At 48.3% G+C, this 12,278-nt stretch overlaps 1 protein-coding gene across 1 annotated transcript in view; it reads left to right on the top strand.

The window, feature by feature from the left end:
• The first annotated feature begins 632 nt into the window (after nucleotides 1–632).
• The window catches only part of KCNK12 (potassium two pore domain channel subfamily K member 12), an 89,329-nt gene continuing 77,683 nt past the window's right edge, over nucleotides 633–12,278 (top strand). The window contains exon 1 of the mRNA XM_070379616.1: nucleotides 633–734. The gene's annotated coding sequence lies outside the window, so the exon portion shown is untranslated. The remainder of the gene's footprint in view (nucleotides 735–12,278) is intronic.

Here is a 12,278-nt window from a genome sequence, read left to right on the forward strand (position 1 = left end):
TTTACCAGTGAGCCACCAAAACCCTACCTTTTGCCTCAATGTCAGGCCCCTTTCCTCCCCCTTGGATTCATCTCCCTGCCTTGTCCCACATGCTTATTTCCCCCTCACCCCTGGCACAGGGTTTCTTTCAGTTCTCTATGCAATCCTTTTTAGGGTTCAGTGACTTTGCTCTTATTATTCCCTTTATCAGCAGTACCCTTCCCCTGATATCTGGCAAACTCCTGTGCGTGCCTCAATACCCAGTTTAAATGTTACTTCTTTGGTGAAGCTCTTCCCAACTCCACTATGCACTCAGTCTGGCAGTGAGGTCCCTGAAGTGACTCAAGTGACTATTTCTTTAAATCCACTATGTACCAGAGTGTGAAGTACGTAAAGGTTGTTGATAAATACCAGTTGAATGCAGGAGTACATGCAAATTCTGCTTTCATCCTGCTATTCCCTGCTTCCTAACCTTCAGTGGTGCTGTCTTATCTGGAGACTAAATTCCTGGCAATTGAACTCATCAGGCATTTCCTGTACACATCATGAAGTGATTAGTCCCATGTTTGGCATTGTAGAGAAATACAAAAATGCAAAAGAAAGTGTCTCCACCCTGAGTTCCAAAGAGTAAGACAAGAGAGCCCAGATGAAACAATGAGGAAGGCAGTGAGAGCTTCGGGGACCTTCCAGATGAAGTGAGCATCGCATCCAGCAGGGATGGATCCAAGACAGTCCCCTGGGGCACCATGACACATGTGAGTCAGCCTTGAAGGAAGGGCAGGTCAATTTTAACAGTTAGACATGGGCTGAGGGCATGAGGGCCTGGGAAGGGGGCATTCCTGGTCCCAAAGGCAAAACTATCCAGGGAATGTTTGGGGCTGTTTGGCTGAAGCAAAGTCCAGGAGGGAACAGGGCTTGCCCAGGGGTGACTCTCATCAGCAGGGTGGGCTCCCAAAGGACTCATTCAGCACTGGGTGCCTCCGGGGCTTCTGGGGGACAGGGTCTCACCAGCACTCTAGCTGTCAGAACCCAAGCAGGCAGAGAAGGAATGGAGCAAGGTGGGAATGTTTTAGAGTTTCCTCACTTCTCTGACATTTCCTAAATCCCATACCTAGTAGGAGATTGTCAGGGACCATCCCAATCCATCAGCCTCCTGCATGATAACCCACAGAACCTCTCCACCCTCTCTCCTTCAGAAGATGGGGACCTGTGGATCTTCAACCTAGGACACACAGCTAACATCTTAGGCACCATCTACCTGAAAGGGGCTTCCCTGGTGACTCAGATGGTAAAGAATCTGCCTGCAATGCAGGAGACACAGGTCCAATCCCTGAGTCAGGATCATCCCTTGGAGAAGGGAAAGGCAACTCACTCCAGTATTCTTGCCTGGAGAATTCCATGGACAGAGGAGCCTGATGGGCTACCATCCATGGGGTTGCAGAGAATCAGACACGACTGAGTGACTAACACTTCCACCTGAGAGGTAGCATGTGAAACACGGTGGGGATACCCAAGGATAGAGGACATGGACTTCTAGTAATTAACCACGTCCACAACCACAGAGCCAGGCCAAGCCAGGGAGTGGTATCAAGTGAAGACAGGAAGCAACAAATCTCAGCTTTTCCAGGGTACCATATACATCACTGTATGAACCAGGCAAGTGAAAGAGTGAGCTATTAATAAATATGCTACAATATAGGCACGAATAGGCCAACTCCAGGATAACCAGATGGTGGTCATCTGACCCACAAGAGTCTTAGGATTCTAGTATCTCTATCTCCAGACCTGTCCTCGGTCCTGAGCTCAAGACCCATAATTAGTTGCCTGCTGGTCATTTCCACCTGGACATCCCATAGCTACTCAACCACAATATACCCAAACTGAAGTCAGCAGCTCCCCTCCTCCTCTTCCCCTCACCACTGACTTTCCCCCTTCTGTGTTCCCATCTAAAGAAACAGCCCTGGTTTCTATGCATCTGTTCCAAACCAGACCTGGGGAGCCATCCCGTGTTATTCGCTGCCTCAACAAACCCAGGCAGTCACCTCCAGAGCTACTGCTTCTCCCTCCTCCTGTCCTCTCCCACCTGTCCTTGTCTTGGACCACTGTAGCAGCCCCTAACTGGTCTTCTATTTCATCCTTCCATTTGTACTTCTCAAGTCCGGGTCTGTCATGGCAGTGGAGTGATCTATAAAATACACAAAATTTCAGTGGCTCCCCTTACACCTTTTAAATACATCTATGTATGAATATTTATGTATTGATTTATTTGGTTGCGTCAGGTCTTTCTTGTGGTATGCTGGCTCCAGAGAACATGGGCTCAGTAGCTGTGGTGCATGGGTTTAGTTGCTCCGAGGCATGTGGGATCTTAGTTCCCTGACCAGGGACTGAACCTGTATCCCTTGCGTTGGCAGGCAAATTCTTATCCACCGGACCACCAGCGAAGTCCCTCCCGTTACACTTGGACCCTTTCGGGTGGTTGTTTAGTCACTAAGGCGTGACCAACTCTTTTGCGACCCTGTGGACTGTAGCCCTCCAGGCTCCACCGTCCACGGGATTTCCCAGGCAAGAATACTGGAATGGGTTACCATTTCCTCCTCCAGGGGATCTTCCTGACCCAAGGATTGAAGCCAAGTCTGTTGCATTGGCAGGTGGATTCTTTACCACTAAGACACCAGGGAAGCCTTTTGAGTGGTAGCTGAGAACTTTTGGGTCCTCCACCCCCACCCCCACCCCAGGGCTTGTGTGTTCAGCCTCACCTCCACTTGCCATCCCACTCCCTGTTGTCTAGCTCAGTAAACGCTCTGTGCTGCCATCCTCCAAATATTTTTTCAAGCTGCTCTCTACCTGGGGTGGGTGGCATTCTGCCTCTGGTTCTCCTGTGCCACAGCTGAACTTCAGGTAGCACCCACTGCACAAGCCACCTTGCCCTTTAAGGACTGACTTTCCTGCCACTGCAGCCATTTGTTCGTTCACAGAAAACAGTGTTAGATGTTAAGGGGTTAGAAATACATATAACAACACAGAGATAAAGCAAATGTGGCAAAAATGCAATCAATCAAACCATCTAGGTGAAGGACTCGGGGTGTTGATTGTATCATTCTTACAACTTTTCTTTGGGCTTTAAATTTTTCAAAATAGAAAACTAGGCTAAAAAAAAAAAAAAAAAAAGAATAGAATATGGGCCTGAATAGAATTTCATTCAAACATAAGTTTACTGTGACCCGATTTGAGGGAGACCAGTATCCACTGAAATTCAGGCATGAGGTTTGCTGTTAAAGTTCCACATTTATCAGTAAATTTGTTGTGTTTAAATTTGAACATATAATATTTAAATGGGGGTGGGGGGCAGATTAGAATAAAAAACAGAGAGGTGGACAAAAGAAAATAAAATTATCCACAATGTCAGTACCCAGAAATAACAATTTTAACTATTTCAGAATATGCCTTGGTGGTAATTTTTGTGTGTAGATGTACTTTTTAAAGTAATTTTTACTGGAGTATAGCTGCTTTACATTGTTATGCTAGATTCTGCTGTATAGCAAAGTGAATCAGTTATTCATATACATATTATGTGTAGATATATTTTTAGATACAAAGTGGGTTATGCTCCACAGTTTTGTAAGTTCTTATTTTTACTCTATAGCATATTACAAATGACTTTCATATTGATAAATACACTGGCATTTTAATAACTGTACTGCTTTCCATGGAATAGGTGCCCTATAATTTATGTAACCCCATAATCTTTTTCCTACACACATGAACAGAAGCCCCATCTTTCTGATTCCTACACCTCCCATGACTTTAACCCAAAGAGGGGGCCAAAGTCAATGCTGGCCCTTTGTTTAGGGAGGTGACACGTAGCTATTTGGGCTTCAAAAGGCAGAATGAATACTGACAGGTTAGAATTAACTGGGAAAAGCTCCTCATCGCAAATGCCATGAGCATTTTAATAAGCAGAGTTCAATCTTCCTGGCAGCTCTGCTCTGGGAGGCCAATCGAACTTCAGGCCACGCCTGGCAAGGTTGAGAGGAGCTAAAAATAGCCCTAGAACTAAGCCTCGAGACTTTTCTGAATTCACAGGCATACAGGCTGCCCCAGAAGGACTTGCCACGCCAACATTTTCCATCTGCTGTTGTATGTTATGGTGCCTGAAATTCCTAAGGGTTACGGTTTTCTAAAAAGCTCCTGTCGGAAAGTAGGCAGCTGTCCTGGGAAGAGGATGGAGTGAGTCCCCATCAGGACCCAGAGGAGACAGCCAGGGCTTTGAAGTTAAACAGAATGAAGTTAAACAGTTCCACCCATCACCAGCTGTGTGAACTTTGGTCCAGTCTTCAACCTCTCTGAGTCTCTGAGTCCTCATCCAGTAACAAGGGGATAAAAGGAGATAAAATACATCTACTTGTTGTGAAGATAAAATGGGATGATGCCTGGAACAGGGTTTAGGAAGTGAACAAATGCAGCTTATTGTTATTACTGAGGACTTGAATTTGTTTCTCCGATTGGCCAGGTGTGGTTTTGGGAGAGCTGAGTTTTCTCAGGGGGAGTAGTGAGCATGAGAGGAGCACAGCAGAGTCCCCACGCGTGATACACCATACAGGAGACATGGCTGCATGTCCAGGGTCACCTGAGACTTCAGGCAGGCCAGACATGTGCTAGAATGGCGCAGGGACCTTCACTCAATGCCATACCTTCATCATTCACAAATTTACCATTCAGAATATCGAGTATCCTCCAGTTGATCCTGAAGGTTTGTGACCTGCGATAATTTCTGTTTGGCTAAAAATCCAGTCACATGGACTCAGTGAGCAAGCGTGTCTAGTAGATTTCCCAGGAGCGGCCCCTCACAAGGCTCTGTAGCAGACATGACCCCAGCTCCTGACCCCAGGCCTGACCTCTGCCTGAGGTCCCCGTGGACTCATCACACAGGACCCCTGGCCCTGATTGTGATTGCATCCCATCCAGGGTTCCAGCAGTAGAGAAATGAAGGGACAGATGGCAGAGGATGACTGCTGGGTCAGATTGGCAACATTGACAGACAGGGCACAGATAGCGAAACTGATCTTTAAATGGGTGCTCTGGACGGCGCTGGCCTTCACCTCTGTCTTACTTCCTAGGGCTGCTGTATTATAGCAGCACACGCTGGGTGGCAGAGAACAACCGAGATGCATTGTTTCCCAGTTGTGGAGGCCAGAAGTCAGAGAGAGCTGGAGACTGGGCCCCACTCTTTCTGAAACCTGTTGGGGAGAATCTTCCTTCCTCTTCTAGCTTCACCAGCAGCCCTTGACTTTCCTTGGCTTAGAGACACCTCATTCCACTCTCTGCCTCCCTTGTCGCATGACTGTCATCTGCCTGAGTAACTCTGTCCTCTTCTTACCAGGACACCAGTCACATTGGATCGGGGCCCCCCACCCCAGTTTGACCTCATCTGAACTGATTGCATCGGTAACAAACCCTATTGCCAAATAAGATTAATTTCTAAACCAAAAAAAGAAAGAAGGATCACTTTCTGAGGTACTGGCGGTTAGGCCTTTAACATATCATTTTAGTGGGGTATACAGCTGAACCTATAATACCCATAAACTCATCTTGAGATGAACATTCTCTCCTCAGTGCCCAAGCTCAGCTCAGAGCAACATCAAACATCCTCTCCACAGCCAGAAGAGCCCTTAGGACAGACCCTGGGGACCCCTGGCCCATGCCCTGCAGCCTGGCAGAGGCACATCAGAGAGGAGGGAGGCAGGCACCTCGCCCCCCTTTCTCAGTGACTGTCATCACTCAAGTCCTCCTCACGCCCTGTAGAGTACCCCGGGAGCTGGGAGCCCCAGAGTCCCGGGCTCTGACTCCTGGAAACTTCCAACCCCTGTAAAACAGGGAGTGAAGAGACAGAACAGAGAGAAGCACCCACCCGCCGCCTTCTCCTGTACTCAGATCATTACAGCCCAGGCAGGTTATGTGGCCAGAGGAATGGCATGAAGGGGACTGAGCCCCTGCTTCCTGCCCCTGAGACAGCTGGCCACCCCTGGTGGCCCGCCAGTGCAAGAGGCCAACAGGGACTTCCTGATCCAATCACTCAAGTACATTAGAAAGGGGAAAGTGATGACAAAGCTCTTTGCACTTTTCTTAATACATTTTAAAATCCTTAACAAAACAAACCTCAGGGCCTGAATAAATTGGCTCCCAGACGCTGGCCAAGGAACAAACTGCTTGGAAAGAATGGGGAGTTGGAGAGGGGATGGTTCAGGAAGCAGGGTGAACGAATAGCCTGTCCCCACACCCAGAGTCAGGGAGCTTCCTAATGAGATGCCTCTGCAACCTGTCTGGAACCCGGAGCCCCAGAGCCCCCAGGCAGGCAGGGAGGGGCTCCCTTGGTTCCCTTCCCCAGCAGTACCAGGACAGTGGCTATGGGCAAATCTCCCCCACCCTCAACAACCCCTAAGACAAAGCAGGACAAGCACCTAAGCCTGGACCTCCCCCAATCTCACCTGCCCAGAGAGAGGCTGGCCCTGAAATCCCTCCCTATGAGGTGGGTCAGCTCTGAGGCCAAAGGGCAGCCACAGACACAGCCTGTTAGAGCAGAGCTGGAGGAGGCCTTTGCCAATTCTCTCCCGTTGGCAGTCTGCTCTGCAGCAACTGACATCTGAGGGGTCAGGTGGGAAATTGCCCTCCTGGTGGAAATGACCTCTCAAGGCTTTTCCCCCTCGTTCATCTCCCCAAATCATGGGGATGAGTTTTCATTCTCTGAGGGCACTGTCCTCCATGACTGCCCCCAGCAGTGGTCAGGCTTTGTCTGGTTTTGGGCCTCCCGCCTCAGCCCCTGGTCCGCCCACTGGACACCAAGTGGGGCTTGATGGGGCTTGATGTGGACTCCGCAGCTCAGGGAGCAGGCAGGGCTGGAGACAAATGCCGGTGTGGTGGGGGCGGGGGAGCGTTTGCAGACCAAGAGGTTTCTGTCTAAGGCTTGGCCTTAGACAGGAGCAGGGACGGGTCCTCCACTGTGACAGGAGCGAGAGGCAGGTGGGCACTGGGGACTGGGGAGAGGTCAGTGAAGGAGTTCCCGTTAAAGGTTTGTTTTCTCCAGGAAGGATGAGATGGACAAAGAACACGGCAAGGGTGCAGGCAGACAGGGCTCCCATAGGAAGCCGAGTGACAAAGGCCTGCTGGTGTCTGGTGTTGTGTGAAGTTTGGGGTCATGAACAGAAAGAGGCCGCACAGTCAGCCCAGATGCAAGCTCTCCTGCAGCCGCAGAGTGGGAATGAGCTTGGGTTTAACAGAAGGGGAGGGAAGGCAAGGAAGTTAAGGGTATTTGGTAAGTTGGACGGTGGACTCTAAGCCAGATAAGAGAGGGTGGGGGAAATGGCAGGATGAGCATGATGCCACTCTGTGCCCTAGGCCGACTGACCTTAGACAAATGGCTTGCTGGGCCTCAGTTTCCTCATCTGTACAATGGGGATAAGACCCATCCTGCTTAATTATTGTGAGACCAACACGAGAGAGGGTTTCCCAGGTGGCACTAGTGGTAAAGAACCCGCATGCCAACGCAGGAGACATAAGAAATGCGGTTTCTATCCCTGGGTTGGGAAGACCGCTGGAATAGGAAATGGCAACCGACTCCAGTATTCTTGCCTGGAAAATCCCATGGACAGAGGAGCCTGGTGGGCTACAGTCCATGGGGTTGCAAAGAGTTGGACACGACTGACGCGACTTAGCACACATCCAACATGAGAGAACAAACTCAGTATCTAACATTGCCTGCTTTTCAGCACTCACTTCATAACTGCTAACTCTGGGCCTTTGATATCCTCCAGGGCCCACCTGCTTTGTTCTGGTAAAGATTCCAAGGATAGGTCTGGAGCTCATTCACAGGGGAGGGTAAATTACTAAGGCACTGTGACCCTCCCCTGGGCATCTGCATTTGAGCTGCATGCAGCACAAGGATCAGATTACAATCTTTTTTTTTTTAAAAAAAAAGGAGGTGGTGGGGAGGGGAGGCATCCTTCCCAGCACCTGAAATCACACTTACTCAAGGCTCTCTCCAGTGTCTGGACCCCTCGGATCCCCTCCCCCAAAGGCCTTTGACCTTGAGGAGCCTCTAGTCTCATAAAAGTGCCTCTTTTTACACGCAGCTGAGCAAACCAGCTGAGCTTCAAGTGGCTGTGCTTGGAGCTTTCAAATGAGCCTCGAGCGCCCCATTTGGATCGGAGTGCAGCTCCTCCCCAGACTTGCTTCTTTTATCTGAAAGTTGAAGATCATCCCCGAGACATGTCATGGCCCAGATCTCAGGGTTCTCCAAGGTCAGCCTGACTCAAGTGAGGAACTGCTGGGACGCCAAGGAGATTTCATGCCCCTAAAAACCCTCTCTGAGCTGCTAGTCAGGAATTGAGCATCCCTCACCCTGGGCCAACACCTTCCACTCTGCCTCGGGAGACCAGACACCTGAAGGAGGAGAGCCACACAGCTGCCACTTGCACCAGCAATGAAGTGACTGGCAGCAGGACTTTCCTGAGCGCTTGTGCTGGTAGGTGGAAGCTCTGGGCAGCTGCAATGGGAGCGTGGTCAGATCACACCAGCCACAGATTCTAGTTCACCAATCACACTCAACACAGCGTGAGGCTGGCATTTCATCCCAACTCTTGCTTTTCCCTGAGGTCTTCATTAATTCTGCAAGTTAACTTTCTGTGTTCTGTGTCAGTGGTCAGTTACAGGAGGAATCCATTCCTGTCACCAGATCCACAGTCCGTCCCCTCCCTCCACAGCACTGCTCTGAGAGGCTGTGTGTTTGAGAGGTTCAAAGCATGCATCGAGGGAGTCAGGCCTTGCAACGTCTGTCTCCAGGGCAACCCAGGAGTCAGTAGGAATCACTCAACTCTGTTGTATCTTCCAGATCCTGCGGAGATCTTGTGCCACGTCCTGAGACAGGGGACCTGGAACCTTGTGCTAAGTCAGCGCCAGTTATGACCATTGATATTAGGACAGAATGTTCTGGAACTCCCTGAGCTCTTTCCCACACATCTCATCTGTCCTCCCCTCTCGCCTGTGAGGAAGGGCAGGCAGGCTTAGACAGGAAGCAGGCTCAGAGAGGCTACAGGATTTGTCCAAGATACACAGTTATTGGGGGGTGAGCTGGGGTTAATTTCCAAGTCCTCCGTCTCTAGATCCAGGGCCGTTCCCATTGCTGAAGGAACAGTACTGGTAGCAAAACCTAAAGCAGGTCTGCTCCCTACCACGCCATCCACCAAAGAGGAAGAGGAAAGAGGGAGGTCAGGGCCGAACGCCATCCTGGAACCCAAGGGAAGTACATGCAGGCTAAGTTGCTTCAGTCATGTCCAACTCTTTGGGACCTCATGGACTGTAGCCCACCACATTCCTCTGTCCATGGGATTCTCCAGGCAAGAATACTGGAGTGGGCTGCCATGCCCTCTTCCAGGGGATCTTCCTGACCCAGACATCGAACCTACCTCTCTTGTGTCTCCTTCATTGGCAGGCAGGTTCTTTACCATTAGTGCCTCCTGGGAAGCCCCACCCAGGGAAGAGCCTGCTGTATTTCCCCAGTGTGATCGTTCTTTTCCTTCCGTGTTGTCCAGACACGTGTTTGGGGATCTTCCAATGGCTTTCTCTTGTGGTTGGGGATAGCACCTTACTTCTCCAAGAAGACAGAGACCTGAGATTTGATGAGTTATCTTCCCAGAGAAGGCACTTTGTGTACTGAAACTTTTTCTCCATTAAAGACTCTAACATGGATCAGAATGAGTGAGTTTTGATTTAGAAAAGTAGACGGAATCTAGATGCAGGCCTGGGACCTTAGAGAGCTGCGAGCTCCTGGTCTCCAGAGACACGACTGAATGTTTACCTAAGGTCATGTGAGTGCTACTGCAGTGCCAAAGGTCCCCCTGGAAGGGGGTGCAGTGTGGGGCTTGCCTGGTGAACTGCCCAGCATGAGTGGTGCTGCTGACCCCTAAGTGTTCCTACCAACATTGGTATCTTTTCAGACCCATCGAGTCAGTTACATTGAAGAAACTGAGGCAGCTTGGTAGGTTCTTCTCTCTGTGATGTCAGAACTGGAGCCAGGCTGACTCCTTCAAAGACTGCCTTGCAAAGCGAAGGATGTCTGCTCCATCCAGGAACAGCATCTCACACTCTCTTGGCTTCCCTGGGACCTCTCACTGAATCCTCCTATTTTATTCTGAGCCTTCTTAGAGCTACACTGTGGTGGTGAGAAGGGTCTAAGTGCCTATGAAGTTTGGGCAGTAAGAAAAAAACTTACAGGTTTGATGCAGCACAAAAAATGTCCTTAGCATGGAGAAGTCTACTCTATGACACCATCCTAACATTTCCTATTAATCTATTAAGCAGTCTTCCTGGCATCAGCAGGCGAGGAGTATGTTCTGCAGCTATTTCATGCCCACCTTCCATGAACATGTTTGCTCATCCTTAAAGCAAAGATCTTTCTCATTGTTTTCTCATAGAAGCCAGTTCACCATAATCAAAACACTGCAAATTTAGCGGCCCAATTAAGATCTTTAAATATATCTTGGTAATAAAAAGATGCTCAACATTGCTAATTATTAGAGAACTTCAAATCAAAACTATGGTAAGGTACCACGCCATTCCTGTCAGAATGGCCATCATTAAAAAGCCTACAAATAATAAATCCTGGGGAGCAGATGGAGGAAAGGAAGCCCTCCTACACTGCTGCTGGGAATGTAAACTGGTGCAGCCACTATGGAGAACAGTATGGAGGTTTCTTTAAAAACTGAAAGTAGAGTTGCCATATGATCCAGCAACCCCACTCCTGGGCATATACCCAGACAAAACGATAATGCAAAAAGATTCATGCACCCCTGTGGCTTAGCAGCACTGTTTACCATAGCCAAGACATGGCAACAACCTTAATGTCCAATGACAGATGAATGGATAAAGAATATTTGATATATATACACAATGGAATATGACTCAGCCATAAAAAAGATTGAAATAATGCCATTTGCAGGAATATAGATGTACCTAGAGATTATCATACCAAGTGAAGTCAGAAAAAGAAAAATACCATATATCTCTTGCATACACAATCTAAAATATAACACAAATGAACTTATTTATGAAACAGAAGCAAAGTCATTATAGAAAACAAACTTATTATTATAAAAGGAAAGGGGAAGGGATTAGGAGCTTGAGATTGGCAAATACAAACCAGCATATATAAAATAGGTGAAACCGGTCATGCTGTGTAGTACAGGGAACTAACATATTGAGTATAAGATAGTCAATATCTTATACTAAACCATAATGAAAACAAATATGGAGAAGATATGTGTGTGTGTGTATATATATACATATATATATAACTGAATCACTCTGCTGTACATCAGAAACTAATAACATTGCAAATCAACTATACTTCAAAGAAAAAAAAACAAATATAAATATATTTTGGTAGCTATTCTCAAAACCTTATTCAAAGAACATGTTCAGTGGATAAAGGCTTCTTCATTTTGCACACATACAGGACCATGTGTAAAAGCAAACTAGTTAATTTCCAGCCTCTGTTAGATCAAAACAAGTCATAGATGAATAACAGTATGATTTAAGGAAGGGCCATTGGTCCGTCCCTTGAGTGGTCAGAGACCAAAAGGATTTGAGAGCTGGACATGTCAGGTCAGGCCAACTGTTGGTTATAAATGAGCGTCTAGCTGATCTTGGGTTCACATTTTTTGGTCACTTAATGTTTCCTGAAAGACTGAGATGCCTGTGACTGCACGAGACAAGGAACAGGAATATGATTCACCCTGACTTCTGAGTTATCAGTATTTTGTCTTATTGTCCTGGAACAGACACTGTTGATGTTCTTCCCAGAACTCCTAGACATCCCCTTGAGCGTTGCTGTGCACCCCCTCCCCAACTTCCATGCGTCCACACCTACGTTAAGAAGACAGCCCTCAGGTTACTACTATTCTCGGCTGAAAGCGCCTGGGAGCTTGTATCCGCAGGGGTTAGCCCACAGCCAAGGACAGGCTCGTGCAGAAACAGGGCAGACTGGAGTTTCCCAGAATGGCCACATCAGTGTTCTACATGTTCTTCCAGAACACTGTTGCTGCCCCACCAAGAGCTGGCGAAATCGAGTGGGCCTTTGTGACTACCTCAGCACAGAATGTGGTGAAAGTGATACTGTATGATTCATGAGGCTAGGCTAGGAAAGGCAATACTGCTTCCATCTGCCTCTCCCGCTCTAGACACGTGGTCCTGGAACTCAGCCACCATGTTGCGCGCAAGCCCAGGCCATGTGGGGACGGTATGGATGG

This window comes from Bos mutus, chromosome 11 (assembly GCF_027580195.1).
Source record: "Bos mutus isolate GX-2022 chromosome 11, NWIPB_WYAK_1.1, whole genome shotgun sequence".
Lineage (NCBI taxonomy): Eukaryota > Metazoa > Chordata > Mammalia > Artiodactyla > Bovidae > Bos > Bos mutus.